A 16438-nucleotide genomic window follows, 5' to 3' on the forward strand; every position below is an offset into this window, starting at 1 on the left:
GGTAAGGCTATAGTACGGAAAGTTATCTAGTCGATCTAACTGTATCTCGATTACATTTTTCCCATCAAAAATAACTAAAAACCAATGCAGAAATATATGATTAATTAATTAAATTAAAATCTCCCCCTTAATAATGATAATATAAAAATAATTATAATTAAGAAAATTATATTATCGTTATAAAAATGGGTAAAAAAAAACCCAGCAAGGGACTTTTTACTTGAGCTTCAGCTCCCTCTTCTCCGCTTTATGGAGCTGTTTCATAAACCTTCATTTTAAACCCATTTAAGCCAATTTCTATGCTCTATTGAGTTTAAATATTCTTTTAGCTCTTTACTACTCACCGTAATACTCTATGTTTTTACTGTCTTTTCTTGTATTGTGTACGGTGACCTTGAGTGTCCAGAAAGGCGCCTATAAATAAAATTTATTATTATTATTATATATTCTCAGCGTGCTGAAAGGACAAACTTTGCATTTACACTCAGGAGTTATACAGTACACCATATCTTTAACTACCACATCTATATTTAAGCATGCTAAAAATATATAGACCAGCCAAGTTTTAGAATACCTTTTGACAGCCTGGGAGTAAACTTCCCTAAACCCGACATAAATGCAATGCATTATTTAAAACATCAGAAAATACTGGTCTAAGAGCATTGGGTATACAGTATGTTTCACAGCCAAAAAACACATTTAAAAACCATGACACAACAGAAAAAAAAGGGAAGGGATTTTCCCTAACCTTCACATATTAGTTTAAAAGACATGTTTAAACAACAATGATAATAATAACGTTCACTATTCTTTCACATAAAGACAAACATAGATTAGTGTGACAACAGGAAATAAGAACTAGAGATTATTCTAACTAGATTTGAACCATGAAAAGGAACCTCAAATGTTTGGTGTCAATTTGCTTCGAAAAAATGCAACAACATTTTGCAAATGAATGCATAAGAATCATTACAGTTAGTAGAAATATTATTCGTATAACTGTTATGTATTTCTTTTAGTTAACATGCTAATAATCGGTACATTTTGGGGGGGGGGGGGGGGTTGTAGGTGTTTGGTTTGTCAGCAATGGCAGATTAGATTATGAATTCCAATCCTAATATTTGCACAAAGACCATCTGTCCTGTATCTCTGTTCTGAGCCTAAATCACCACACATTAACTGAGAGCCAAATGATGACAGTTTTTTTTCTCTTCTGTTCATATCTGACAGGAAGTGCCAGACGACCAGTTGTATGAGATCCAGCAAAGTCACAGCAACACTTCCTCAAGTTCCAGGTTTAGTTTAGTCTCAGGACGGAGTGATCTAATAACTCGTGACGATGTAAAAGAGTAAAAGCTTCAAGGATATTACACTGAAGAAACACATTTGTTCTTTGGTTTGTTGGCTGGAAGTTTGTCCAGCAGATGTTGTGGATGATGAATGATTGTGTTGCAGCCTCTGAGCTTCTTCTGCCAGGAGGAAATAATACTGATGAAAAATGTTGGTTGATTTCTTGGTTAAATGATTAGTTTTAGACCACACGATGTTGGAACGGTTCGTGCGTTTGCCTCGCAGAAAGAAGATCAAACGTTTGCTGGTTCTCTATACAGCTGGTACCTCTGTTCTCCCTGTAACAAGGCAAGTAGTTCAATTTTACTTCTCAGTTTTTTACACTGCCTTTCTGATCATTGCATACTGAAACTCAACCATGAATTATCGGGGACATTGGGACAACCCCAGGTAAAAGACGACTAAATGACTAAATCAAAAGTCCATTCATTGACTACAAATGTTTCCTACTGAACAAAAGTAAACTTTTTTGCAGGGAAGAACATTTTCAACATTAGCATCACCAAGTCAATAGCATCACCAAGTCGACCTTTAGTTTCTCATATCCAACCAAAACTGATTAATCCCCCGAGTCTTTGTGCAGATTTGTGTCTCTACTGCAGCCATGACGGCTGCGACGTATCCACAGATCATAATTTAACACTTATTGTACCTGTCAGAACGTGACTGCTCACAGACAAATGGGCCACGGGTGGATTAGAAGCTAATTACACTGAGGATTTGTTACCGGCGTCGTCGTCAGGCTGGCCGTGCCTGAAGACCTTTACTGATTTATGGCGCCGTAGAGCGACGTCGCAACTGAACAAAAAGGTTTGAGCAGTTCTGCAGGTGAGTTAGCACGAGTGTGAAGACAACCTCTAATTTCCCCATCACTCAGATGCATCATTACTGCTGTCTTTGAGTCTGAATTCTTGCATTTATAAATAATTGCTATGTTTTATATTAAAACAGTTTATACTTTGATGTACAGTATATATTGGAACCATTATATATATATATATCTATGATATATATCTTTATATTTTTACTATAATATTATTATCACTGTTAAGTCTATACTATTATATTTCATACTATACATTCTAATATATGCATTCTATATATTCTGAAGTAAAAACATTTACATTACACATTACATTTTTTTTTTCTTATATTCCTAAACTAAATCCTTTCTATTTTTATCCCTCCTCTTCCTCGTCGGGTTGAACTCGTCGCCGCCCTGCAGGTGTACATGTGAAGCTGCATGTGACAGATAAAAGTCTTTACTCGTCGTGACATGTGAAAGGTTTCAAACACACAACCCCCCCTCACTCCCCCAACACTGAGATTACTCTGCACAGTTTAAACGTTACATCATTTAAGCCTCAATAAAGACGGAAACTGGAGATTCTCCGAAAAACGGATAAATCTGTTGTGTGTTTTTTAAATAAATAATAAATGTAGCTGCAACAACATCATACGTCAGGTGGTTTAAGGTCCTTTAAGGCATCTGTGTATTTTATTATTATTATAAAAGCCTGGACTATTTTCTCAAAACCATCTGTGGTGCATTAATCTTACCTTCAACTTGTACGATTTGTGTCTCCAACCATTTCAACCTTGGGGGCTCCTAAAAAAAAACAAAAAAAAAAAACAACAATTTAAACATTTAAAGCCCTAACTATATTTAACGTTTGACAGAATATGAGGGAGGTTATTTTAGGTGAGGTTTAAAGTGATTTCCCATGATGAAAATTAATGCACACATATATTATTATTATCATCTTTTTTTTCTCTCTCTCTTCTTTCATCTTTATGTGCCGGTGTGGTCATTCAGACTAATATATTTATCATCTTTTTTTTCTCTCTCTCTTCTTTCATCTTTATGTGCCGGTGTGGTCATTCAGACTAATATATATATATATGTATATATACAGTATACTACAATACTGTAGTTTTATACTGGATTGTACTGTGGTTCAACAGAGGCTGTTTCTTCATTTCAACTGCAGCTTCATTAATTATGTTGCTCAGCTCTAACTGACGTTCCCTCTGTGTCTTTGTCCCACATTGTTATTCATATTTGTGTTTGAAACAGAGAAAAATTAACATTTTCGTTTCCATGAAGAGCAGGAAACAGTGTACAGGTGGGAGAGTAAATATAGTCTCAGTTACTATGACAGCGTAAGACTACAACATGTAGTCAGAACGTGTGATCTGTCAGAAAGTACACAATTAAACATCACATGTTACAGTCGTATTCTGTCAAATACACATTTTCTGCAGCTCACTGTTAGAACTGTACAATAACCTGCTCTTACTGTCACCCTTCATCATCATCCCAAGGTGTCAGATAATCTCTGACACACACAAATACAGGACTAGTTACCCCTGGCCTGTGCCCCCCCCCGCCCCTTATAAACAAACTGCAGTCCTGTGTGTGTTCTTCTACAGATACCACGTGCTGGGCCAGAGTACACACACTTCCCTTATACTGTACCACATATACTGTGTCTCAACTGTAATATGTTACGGCTCGTGGCTGTTGGACTGACAACTGAGCAGATGAAACAGCTTGTCAAGAGCAGAGCCTGACAAGAAGGAAAACACCGCCTCGCTGTTTGACACCTTTGAACCCACCTGCTGTCTCTGTGCTGCTGGAAGTAAAACCCTGATCTATCAGTGATCGTGTTCTCCTCCGTATCCTCCTTCAACCACCAGGAGGGCTGCTCACCTCAAGCTGCTCCATACAGTCAACTACACATCCAAGAAACATTCACACACAAAAATAAATAAATAAATAAATAAATCAGACTCTCTTTCAAGTTTAAATAAAGAAAAAAAAAAATCCACATTCCTTTTCACTCACGATTGATTTAACGATTCGTTTGAAATGAATCAGAATGAAACAATCGTAATAGCAGACAACCATCAGTCACATGACAAAACAACAGCTGTTCACACCCATTAATACTATTCTCATTCACATCACTGTTGTCAGTAGCTTCAGCTGAGACGTTGTTTATGGCTGTGCCTCCAACTTTGAAGTTGAAAAACCAGGCAGCGTCTGCAGACGGGGTTAACTGTTAATTTCGAGGCAGACAATATTTTCCCCGTGGGCCAGAGTCTAACCTGCAACACCTGTTTAATACCAGCTGAGCCTTAAAGGCTGAGCCAATAAGAACCCAGACTGAATAGTTTCCATGGTGTCGATGCACAGACGCTGCTACCTTCATACTTCTCACAGCCTTCGTCTTACAGGGAGAGTGTACAGGCGGTCGAGCGGTGGTGCTGGAGCCACGCAGTGGGTTCAGGGTTGGAGAAACTGGAAAGAAGGTGTTGGGTTTGACTCCAGAGAAAGAAGCAAAGAAAAGAGTGAGAGAGTCATGAAGATGAAGGACAGAGACAGGAGGACACAGGCCTGGACACAAGTGACGAGAATCATGAGAGGTTGGACCACAGTCCACTGTGGACGACGAAGGAAGAAAGACATAAGACACACTTTGAAGGCTAAAAAACAAAAGATCATTAAACTGAACATTTATAAGCTAAGCTAAGCTAAGCTAAGCTAACACCTAGTTGCTTTTCTGTGTATGCTCCAAACAGCAGTTTTAGTTTTTTTTGCCTAGCACCCCCCCCCCCGCTCCACCCCCACCACACACATTTTTTTAATAACTTCTTTAAGCTTTATCTAAAACCCCACAGATTGAGCCTCGACAAAACTATAAACGACAGAATGTTCCTTACACAGAGCTAGGAGCTAAAAGACCTACAGGGAGTTATTATCTTGTCACTGAGCGCAGGCTGACAATAACCCACTTTAATAATGAGCTTCATATCTGGATAATGAACTTAGGCTGGAGTGTATGTTTTAATGCTTAGCTCCTTAGTTCTACTTCTCACTGTTCTTCACCAAAGACTCATCTGTATGGAAACGCCAGCCTCACAGCCTAACCCTCACAGTCGGCTGCCTGACCTTGGCAGAGCCTACGACCAAATTAAATATTGGCATGTGATCAAATTACGCTGAAGATGAGAAGATGACCTTCCTCAGATTATCACAGTTCTCTGTTCCACACAGAGGGTGAATTAGAAATCCTGTGTATTAACACACACACACATCATTATTAACACAAACATTCTGTCAGCAGAGTCAGAGTCAGAACAGCTGATTACAGCAGTTGTGAAGATAATCATTAAAATAACAACGCTGGGATTGAAGTGATATTAACTACAAAACACAGATATATGTTTCAGGGCTGGAGCTTCAGTTAGTTCAACTGTAAATGTTTCATACGTTACAGCTTGTCCTGACACTTTACTTTACCTTAAGAGGAATGGGAACAACACCCACAACGGGAGAACAAGGCTAAGTGGAAGAAGCAACGGGTGAAATGGGATTGGGCCTCGGCCTCATCCTTAATATTCCCACATATACCACTGGCATGAAGTGTGGCTAACAATAAATTAAGAACTAGATAAGGGAGCCCAAAGAAACAAAGGTTTCTACACAAGAGCCGCACTGATTTATGGCTGGTTTACGAGGCGGCCCCTGGAGTTAAACCATGTAGGATAGAGGAATAAATTGCCCCTGATCTAACGGAGTCTCCCGACTCAAACGTTCCTTTGGTACCGCAGGTCAAGTCTGCCGGCCTGGGGCCGCCCACAGAATTAATCTTCATCTTTTTGGCTAAGCTGCAGCAGGAAGAACCCGGGCCTGAACGGATGCTGCCGTTTGAGACTCTGTCCTTGATCATTTTAATTTAAAGAGACCGGGACATGATATCAGCCGTGTTTGTCAGTAGAAATAATCATGGTGGTTGGTTCATATGGCTGTTAGGTTTGATGAAATGCAGAATATTTTTTAAGGAAGTATCAGACCATGAGACTGACACACACACACACAAAAACCCATATTAATTCAACCAAATGTGTCCTCTGGATTTGACTCTTATTTTCAGGAGCCCGTAGGGAGCGAGGACGTTTTAACGCCTAGCCAGTACGACAGTACAGTGTTGAACTAAAAGAATCAGTGTATAATTAACAACTTTACCTGGAATCAGTGGATAATTAACAACTTTACCTGCATTTACTGACATCTTTTTCTTACAGTGTTTAATATTTATTTTCCATGTCAAGGTTCAAGATTTTTTATTGGCCATTGTGCAAAAAAAAAAAAAAAAACAGACGGTCCTGACACAAAGAACGACTTGCCCTGAAGTTAAGACTTAAGAAAAGAGAAATAAGAAAATAGAATTCAGAGTCTCCTGCTACACTTTACAAAAGAAAAAATCCAGAAGAAATAAACTTGGAAGAGAAGACTTTATAAAATATAAAAATATGAAATGTGTTGGACGTGCTGAGAAGAGATACTGGATAAGTTGGACAAGTGTTGGACATGGAGCTGCTGAGGATTTATGGATGGAGATGAAGGTCAGAGGTCAGGGGTCAGGGGTCGGGTGAGAAGGAGCTCCTTTCAGGACAGTTATTCAATTCACCACAAGGTCAAATATAGGAGGAGCTCCATAATCTGATGTGGTGAGATTTGTATTTTACTTCATCCAGGTTAGTTCAATTCAATTCACCACAAGGTCAAATATAGAAACCAGCATTCACACTCCCATTCACACTCCCATTCACACTCACATTCACACTCACATTCACATTCACACTTATGTCCAATTCACTGTGAACAATTAACCTCGTTCTTCATGTTCTTGGAATGTGGGAAGAACCTGGAGACAACACTCAAAGCTGGCCTTGAACTTGTGACCTTCTCTTTTTCCACTCTCACACTTCATGCTCGCAGCATCGCAGCATAAATTCTTCCCGTCTCCTCGACGAGCTGCAGCTGATCACAGTCAGTTACATAAAAGCATCTACAACGTGGGACATAAACCTTTGAAATATATTAGACGTCTCTCCTCATTTGACCCCCGCCCCCCGACCCCCCTGACACAACATGAGACGCAGTCAGACAGTGTGAGTGTGAGCAGCTAACCTGTACAATTTGCTTATTCCTGCAGTTATTCCTGCTTTGAAGTTTCACTCCAATTGTCACTTCCCTCTGAAGTCATGATAAATTAAATTGTTCTGCCTGGATTTTTGTTAAAGTTTTTTTTTTCTCTCTCTCTCTTTATCTCATAGCAGTTGGCTGCGGTTATCTCTCAACCTTGGCCCCACCTGGACACTCCCTGGAGTTTAACATCCCCCTATTTAGAATTTGTCGCCGTACTTTATGCTAATAAGGGAAATGCAAATTTGGTGCCTGACAACAATTCTTGTCACAGTCCTCTCAGCTCTTACTCACAGCCTGTGATCCTTATCAAGGTGTGTGTGTGTGTGTGTGTGCGGAGACCAACAGAGCGAGACAGAGAGACACTGTAATGGAATTAGAGAGGAGCGAGTTTGATGAAACTCACAACACTGATCACTTTGCATTTTATAAGATACTGTGTAATTGCCTTTGTTCGCAGCTGCAAATATGTCACAAAGAGACGTCCCAAAGCACTACACACACACACACACACACACACACACACACACACACACACACACACACACACACCTACAGTAGAGAAGGACACTGTGAAGGACAACTGATACCAAACAGTGGCCACGGCTCTAACACAGCATGAAAAGCTTAGCATTAACCAAAATGTCACAAAGAAATACTGAGACATCGACCGTTTTATTTACAGTAGATTTGATAAGAATAGATAACTATTAGTAAAATATTGAAAATGTAAAAAGTAAACTATACATATATTTATATATTAATATATTTACATATTTATATATATACATGTTATATATGGATATATATATGAACATATACATATGTATTAAAATATATATTATTGTCAAGTTTAGCAAATTTAAAACTTTTTTTGAGCAACACAAAAACTCATCTTCTGTTCATTTGTCTCTAATCCACTGTCAAGATTCACAGTAATGACTATAACTGACCCACTCAGTGGTTTTTAACAACAACTTTGCTTCATTGTCTTTAGTTTTAGTCACAAATAAACCCAGGAGTGAAACTTAAATGTCCAACATCTACTGTATGTTCATCAGAACAGAGAAATGACTTCTACTTTTTATCTTTGTCCTTCGCTGCAGTAGGAAAAAAAAAGGCAACAATTCTTTATTTTAATTTAGTTTATGAGCAACTGCCTAATGTGAACTTTCAAATAAAGGGCGAGTGCAGCGTCCTCTATTTCAACCTCAACCCACTTCTGCTCACTTCAAATGCAGAGCGTCTGCCTCTGCTTCAAAACACTCCATGATTTACTTTTTCTCCACCTCCCACTTTCTACAGCCGGTCCCCGATGAATTCTGAGGCCCCTCTTTGAATTCACCTTTGCACCTGTGTATGCGTCCGTGCCGGTGATTAAAATTTGTGTTGTTTGCTAGATTACCTGCACATAAAGGATGTGTTTAAACTGCAGTTATATCCCAAAAGGGCACTTTAAGGGGAGCAGGCCGGTCTAAAAGCCCTCTCTTCCTCCTGCCTCCCCGTGTGCCTGACCTGAGAACACTAAAGGACAGGACTAAAGGCAGAGCCATTAGACTCCCAGGGACAGAGGAGCCCATTTGGAATCAGAACATGGAGTTGTGACGGCCGCTGCCTCAAAGAAGTGCACAGAAAAATACGACGACTCAGAGAGACTCAGGTGAATCAAGGACTCTGGAAAAAACGTTGGCACAAATATTCACCCAAATAATCAAATTTATAAGCAGAGAAAATGTGCTTCAGATGGTAGTCAGAGAAACCGTGATTGTTGACCAATGAGGTTTGAGTGTGGACGAGCTGTAATCTATTTTCCCCTCGACCAAAATACTGAGGACCGTGGCAGGAGGAATAGGGGCACAAAAAAAAAAAAAATCCCCAACATATTCCCTCCTCTAATAGAATTAAAATAATAATACATTTTTAAAAATACAGTACAAGTGTTTCAAACATTGTTCATGGAAGTTAGGTGATCTGAAAAAAAGGTAAAAGTGTAATTTCATTCAATAATGAAAAAACGTTTTTAGTTGTAATAAAATATAAAAAAGTATTTTTCTTAGTAAATGTAATATCCATACTTTACATATACAACAGATTTAATATTTAAGAATCTGGATCTCTGGGTTTTTTTGGGGGTTGGAGGTGAATTTCATCTGCAGAGATAAAACAACGTTGCTTTTACCCTGATTAAAGACCTAATAGACTCGACAGAGAGTGGGTTTTTTTTTTTGCTTGATCTAATCAAGGTCCTGTCTTGTTATGTCTGTGCGTTGACACAGAGAGAAGCCAATTACACCTCACACAAAGACACATTATACTGTACAATCAGGAGATCATTCCTGTCTCCATCACCAGGTATTTAAATACTTATACTGTACAATCAGGAGAACATTGCTGTCTCCATCACCAGGTATTTAAATACCCATAATAACGTAAAAGTAGAGGAAATGTGACACCTGTTGATGAGAGCTGAGATCAGAAACGTTAATATGCTCCAAGTGCAAACTGATAATAACATTTCACAAATTAAAACCCAAGTCATTTCAGCGGTTGATAAGGAGCGAGCAGGTGGTGACAGGTGTGTGAAGGAGACGAGGGTCGGGGGCCGAGCGGTGGCCGTACATGCAGGACCTGTTATTAAACAGTTCCAGTGTTGTGGTTGCTGTGGTTGAGCAGAGAGAGAGATGAAAAAACATTCTCCAGCCGCCATGGATCAGTGGAGGAGATTTGGCATTGTATTAAAATTTCAAGCAGCATTGACAGACGGGAAGCACGAGATTGACTCAAGATACAACAAAATGAGACAAGTCACAGGTGAGCAAGTTTGAACCTCGTGCAGATAAGGTTGGAATTTGTCGAAAAGCTCGACGCTTGTTTTCCAAACGTCTGCACCAGGAAAGTTAAAGTAGCGGCGGGAGAGTGAGGAAGTTTTGTCATTTGAATAAAACATCTTTGAGGAAAAGTCAGGACAGAGTTGTTCATATCTACTGCATATACTGTTCACATCCCATACACACACACACACACACATATATATATATATATAAGACCTCATCCAAAACAAATGCCCACAGCATCACTGCCAACCTGGTGTAAACTCTGCTCTTACTGTTGTAAATATGGTTAAACGTCAAACTTCATTCTGGTGCCGTGAACTTCTCCGTGTTGATCTATTCTAATCTATTCTAATAAAAAACAAAAAACAAATCACTAACAACACGCTGGACATTAATGTACTTTAACTTTAATTAATTTGAATTTTAATCCCTTAAATCCTTTAACCCTGGTTTAGCCCTTTAGCGTTTTTTTAATTAATTTTTTTTTGACTTACCCTGGTACTTGCGGCCTCTTCATTTTCTGCATTACTTGCTGCATCGTGCGTTCAGTGTCGGTGACTGCGACTCAAGGCTTCCTCTACAGGCGGGTTACTGCAGGTGCAGGTGTCTGTAAAGAGCGCAGTACAAATTATTGATCATTACGTTTGCAGCGGCCCGGTGCACTTTCCTGGAAGACTATATCTTATACGAGTCATCCAGGCACTGTCACCTCCAAACTATTACCCAGACTGAAATCTAGAGAGACACAGTTGTGCGACTTTTCCAATTCTCCTCTGCCTCTAATTGGCAGGACGGCTGCAGCAGTGTCAGACAATAGAAGTCTGGCTGAACACAGGCTTTGACACATGGGAGCCATGATGTGAAATAACTGCAGTGTGAAGTGGATAAGACACATATTGATCACCCTCCATTTGCTGTAACCCTCTCGTATAGTCGTGGTAATATAAGATGTTTTATAAAGTGCACTAATTTGCTGATATTCCACTTCTGAGCTTTTAATGGCATTTCTACGGCCGAGTCTTCCTGACGCATCAAACTCACAGTAAGCAGCCTCAGCCCAACGCCGCTGTTCGTTTTACTGCTCAACACACACTTGAAAAAAGTCCCAGATGGTAAATTAAAAACCCCGTGGTCACAAAGTCCAACGCCACATCCATCCACACGAGCGGGGCCTTGACGGCAGGTGCAGGTGCTGTGGTGATTATATGGAGTAGTGTGACCTGAAGTGTATGGAGTACTGACTATTCTGGGAGCAGACTTTTTTTTTTTTTTTTTTTTGCTGATGCTGACAGTTGCTCAGCCGGGCTGTTGTTTAGGTTCAAAGGCCATCACATCTCTGCCACTCCTGACTGGTCTGTGAATTAAAGCAGCCTCGTCTTTTACTGTCCAGCTCGGTCAAAGAATTGTGCTGCGCCTGCACCTGCATTCACAGGTAGAGTCTGACTTTTTTATTGAGAAGAACTTATATTTTAGACCCATTATTATCCTTTAAGCACAATTTTCTTTTACTTGGTCCATGCAGTAGAAAATGTATTTATTTTGCAGTGCCAGGGAGTATTAAAAAAAGAAAAAAAAAACTAATAAAAACCTGTAATATATTTAGTCCTAAAATATGACGGCAGGACATCCGCACTTCACTGCTTAATAAAAAGAAACAAAAACATTAAAACCATTTTTTAAATTTAAATTGAGGTTCAATTCACTTGTTTACTGTGGTATTTAATCTGTGACATTTTTTCCTGCATTGACAGAATGAACCTCCATATATATCCCATAATGCCATTGTCAATCCACCTGTTCAAAACACAAAATAAATATTCATTTTACCAAAGCACCTCGACACCCAGCATGCACTTGTTGAGGCTTCAACTTCAGGTCAGATGCAGGTCAGTAACTGACAATGACTGACAACTGACTGAAACAACTGTCAATTGGACGGTGACAGAGTGTGGAATAATGAATAATCTTGTCCAGGACAACGGCTGCAGCGAAGGTTTGAAAACCACTACAAGTCAGCGTCGAGATGCTCAGTAATGACTAAAAATCACCAACTTTATGAGGCGAAAATTTGAGTTTTACTTTTCCCCGTTTTTCTTGACATTTTTCCACCAATTTCTCCATCATTAGGATTAGTCACAAATAAAAACAGGTGTAAAACACAGACATCTACCTGCTGTCATTTATCTTCATGTTCCAAAATCTCAAATAATCCTGATAAATTAGGATTAATAAACTGACAGCATGTGATTAGTCAGATTTGAACCCAATGGTTTCCCGTCACTAAGTTAAGTCTCGACTTCATCAAAATTGAAAATTGAATTTTTAAAATTGAAAAGGCCATGTGAAACAAGTTCATTCTTGTTAATGTTTTTCTCTGTAGTTCACAAGATAATTAAAAAATTGAATTTTTAAAATTGAAAAGGCTGAAACAGAACTCACTTCTCTTTGTTTGTAAAAAAAAAATAAAAAATACAAATACTTAAATATTTATCCCAAACAACAGGTTAAATGACAGTTTTGGGTCTGTGACAGTGATAAGGAACATTAGGAACAAATATAACAAATGAAACAGTTGCAGTGACAAGGACGACATCCCAGAATGAGCAAAATGTCAAATCCTGAGGCAGAGGCAGAAGAATGTATCGCTCCCGTCTGCCAAGAATAGAAATCTGAGGTTTCTGACAAGACATGGTCTCAACAAAAGTTTACTGTTCACCACGGAGCTACTACACAAGCCATACAATGTAGTATACGGTACTAGCGCATACATTCGTAGTATGAGACAGGAAGTAGAATCTGAACTCAGCCTCAGTTTAGATTTAGTCAGTGGTTTGATCGCAGCCATCAATGAAGAACCGTCGGCTCAGGTTTTTTTAAAGATTAATATTTAGTTGAAACAATCTTTTGATCATTTTTCCACAGGTTACAGGCCTTAAAAAGACCTCAGCTGCCAGAGTTGGGCCGAGCTGCTGGTTTTATCTAGCACAGCTATATCGTGTTTTCAAAGGCTGCCCAGCAGCAATGATAAATTTTAGTGATACATGTGTGGTCTCACCTGTACAGCTCCAGAGTCTCCTGGGTGAATAACTCTACTTTGTGTGTGTGCACTAAACCTATCTGTTCTCCTGGGGGGGAGTCGGGGTGCTGGGCTTGTTGTGGGCCTCTGGGAGGACATTATCGCCCACCCATCTATCCCCATGGGCTGTAAGCTTCCAGTACCTCTGCCTGAGGGGCTTGAGTGTCATTTGTTACTCCCAGCATCTTCCCGATTACCTCCAGCATGTGTATTATTTTTCCTTTTACTGCGGCTCTTAGTTGTGTTTCACTTGTTTTTGTTCAACTGCAGGTGAGGCAGTGTTACATTTGCCAAACTTGTCTTTGGTTTGTTTGGTTCAGAGAACATACACAACGCCGCTGTGATCAGTGGGAGAAAAATGACCAATCGTACGGGACATTTCTATGCCGAGCACAAGCGCTCACACACTAACCGTCTGCCGACCGAGGCGCAGGTTCATCCCTTAAATATCAGTGCAGACATGTCCTGCAGGCTATTTGCAATTAAGCACCAAAAACCTGCCAGTGACTTCACTGATCATTTGTCTTGGGAGACCTGAGCAGCTACGTGCACTCTACGTGGGGATGATGTGTTGGCTGCGTCTGGTGAGGACAGTCAGTAAAACAAGGACATTAAAAACAAGCTGCAGGCTGTATACAGTGATGTGTGGCTCCAGCTGATGTGCAATTGCACTTCCTTGACCCTGTGTGAGGGCAGACAATGAATCTGACAGAGATGTGGTTACAGGCAGAAACAGTGTGGACTCAGTGTCCAGTCCAGTGACTGGACGTGAAGGAGAAAGTCAAAGTAAATATTAATCATAAAACCAGTCTGAGAATTGATGTGTTCTTCCTACGGTGGAGCTGCACACAGTCATAACTTCTGCCTCGTCTGGCTCCTCCCTCCAAGGATTGACCTGATTGGTCATCTGTTGCCTCTACTATGACATCAGCCATTGTCCTGTCCTTTGTTCTCAACTCTTCACTACAGCTAAGAGTCTAATTGTAAACACACCACCTCTCCAACTACGTCTACAAACTAAAAAGCACCAAAAATATAATGATATTTTTCTCAATTGCTTGTTTGTTCATCACTCATGTTTCTTCCTGGTCACACACCAGTGATATCTGTACATAAATAAAACATACAAATACGTAACTCCATCTTTTTTTTCCTAACAGCACCACCTTCACATACTATTCAGACACTCCTGATATGGTACCACTCCTACAGTCATTAAGACAGCTTCATCTCTGCTACACAGTCCGCTACACTAGCTCAACGGATAGCGTGTGTGGCGTCCTCTAGTCCGCTACACTAGCTCAACGGATAGCAAACAGTTTTGCAAAAAAAAAAATTTTACAAAACTCACTCTGCGTCAAACTCCACCCGTGGTCAGCATGTGTTGTGGCAAAGGTTTTGGTTTGAAACGACAACAACGTGTCAGACACTACGCTTTGTTGTAATCATTTTCTGAACATCTTCACCCAGTTTCATCCAACCGTTCTCGTACATTTCGACCTCTACATCTGCACTGCAGCAGTTAAAACCCCTCAACTTGACAAGATAATAAGCATGAAGCGCACACAGGCAGCTACTAATCCTTTTGTGTCACTAACTGTCATGTAAAAAGAGGTTACTGACGCCTGCTCTCAGACAGCAGGGATTTGGGCTCATACAGAGGATTTAAATCAGAGCCTTGTTGTTGAAGCCCATTGATTGAGTGTCATCATAATCCCACCTCAGCAGAGAGCTCCGCTCTCGTTACAACACATTTGGTGTTGTTTGCTTACGTGGCGATTAGCCTTCCTGGCCCACAAGCAACAACGAGGGTCTAAACATTACTGTACGTATTTCTGTGTCCTGTGAAATCACAGTCCGTAGAGACCTCTTTACCCAGTGTTTAAACACACTGTACCTGAGTGTGAAGGGACCACGTAATGTGTAAATCCCTTCTGAGCTGGGTTTTTATACTTTTGTTATGCTTAAATGCTAACGAGGCATTTAGTATGCTGAAAGAAAACAGAATACGAATACGAACGTGAGGAGGAAATAACGGCTCATTTAAAATGAATATGGATTAATACATGCACAAATTCCCATTTTTAGAATTTATGTACACTTAAAAAAAAGTACAACGACGGTGATGTACAATTTGAGAAAATGCATCAATGACTTAAATGAATTAAACAGGATCTGGGTGAATATGAAATGTGAGCAGGTGAATTATCTCCTCCAACGTTGGATAGCCTTGAAAACCACACATACTGCAGCACAGTGGACTGTAGATGGCGCTCTCACAGTTAGCGTCTGACTTCTGCATTAGCATCATATTTGACTCTTTCTCTACTTGGTTATAAAAACAAAACCGACTGGTTCTCTTTCTGCATCGTGTCACGCCACATCTGGGTCGACCAACAAGACACAAGGTTGACGTCAATCGTCCTGACCTCTCAGTGTAGGAAGACCTTTAAGTCATGGGCAGCAACTGTTTGAACATCCAGCCAAAATTGATGTAGATTACACCCTGGCTCCATTACCTCCTGTGTCAAATTTAATTTCTCAAACTCAGCTCATTCTTTCAAACTACTTTGGCGATGAGAGCCGTAGGATGAAGAGGTGGACAAACGCAGCCGACAGATCTGTTGTGCCTGGTTATTACTGGCCTTGTAATCTGTCAAAACGCTGCCAAATTCAAGTGCGTTTTGAGGAGGTGATTTTAATCCTCAGAAATAGTTAAAGCTAACGCTGAGCCTGAGCGGTGATCAGTGTTTGCACTAAAGATACAACAGTAGAGCAACACCTGTCAACACTGACAGTCCAAGGAGTCCAAGATAAACTGGAAATTATTTACTGCATTTACTGTAAGTCCACACGGTGCTACAACGGTGTCTTCAATGAGAAAAGTCTTTCTTCTTAGAATTCTGGGGAGTTTCTAAGCACATAATTGTGCTTAGAATACAAGTGAAGAGGAGAAATCTGAATTTTTTGACATCCAGCACTAACCAATGAAGAGACTCATATTCTGTGATATAATATTTGAGCCGACAAAAGTTTGAACTCATTAAATGACTCATCAGCAGTCGAGAGCTGGCACAGGAAGAGAGGGAGAATCCAGAAACGTCCGTGTTTTTAACAAACACCCAGGACAAATGGGTCGACGCCTTAGTATTCTGTGGAAAATCTACTCTTCATCCAAAAACT

At 40.0% G+C, this 16438-nt stretch overlaps 1 long non-coding RNA gene across 7 annotated transcripts in view; it reads right to left on the reverse strand.

Moving 5' to 3' along the window:
• Positions 1-46: 46 nt before the first annotated feature.
• Positions 47-16438, reverse strand: part of LOC112488315 (uncharacterized) — a 38976-nt gene continuing 22584 nt past the window's right edge. For 2 of the 7 annotated variants that reach the window (XR_003052235.1, XR_003052234.1), the window contains 3 exons: positions 10674-10786; positions 2911-2959; positions 1053-1628 (listed from right to left, as the gene is read on the reverse strand). This is a non-coding gene — a long non-coding RNA (uncharacterized LOC112488315). Of the gene's footprint in view, positions 415-1052; positions 1629-2447; positions 2590-2910; positions 2960-3969; positions 4087-10673; positions 10787-16438 lie in introns of those variants that run through there. The other 5 variants (XR_003052238.1, XR_003052236.1, XR_003052239.1 and 2 more) reach the window with 5 other exon arrangements.

This window comes from Cynoglossus semilaevis, chromosome 16 (assembly GCF_000523025.1).
Source record: "Cynoglossus semilaevis isolate Cse_v1.0 chromosome 16, Cse_v1.0, whole genome shotgun sequence".
Taxonomy (NCBI): domain Eukaryota; kingdom Metazoa; phylum Chordata; class Actinopteri; order Pleuronectiformes; family Cynoglossidae; genus Cynoglossus; species Cynoglossus semilaevis.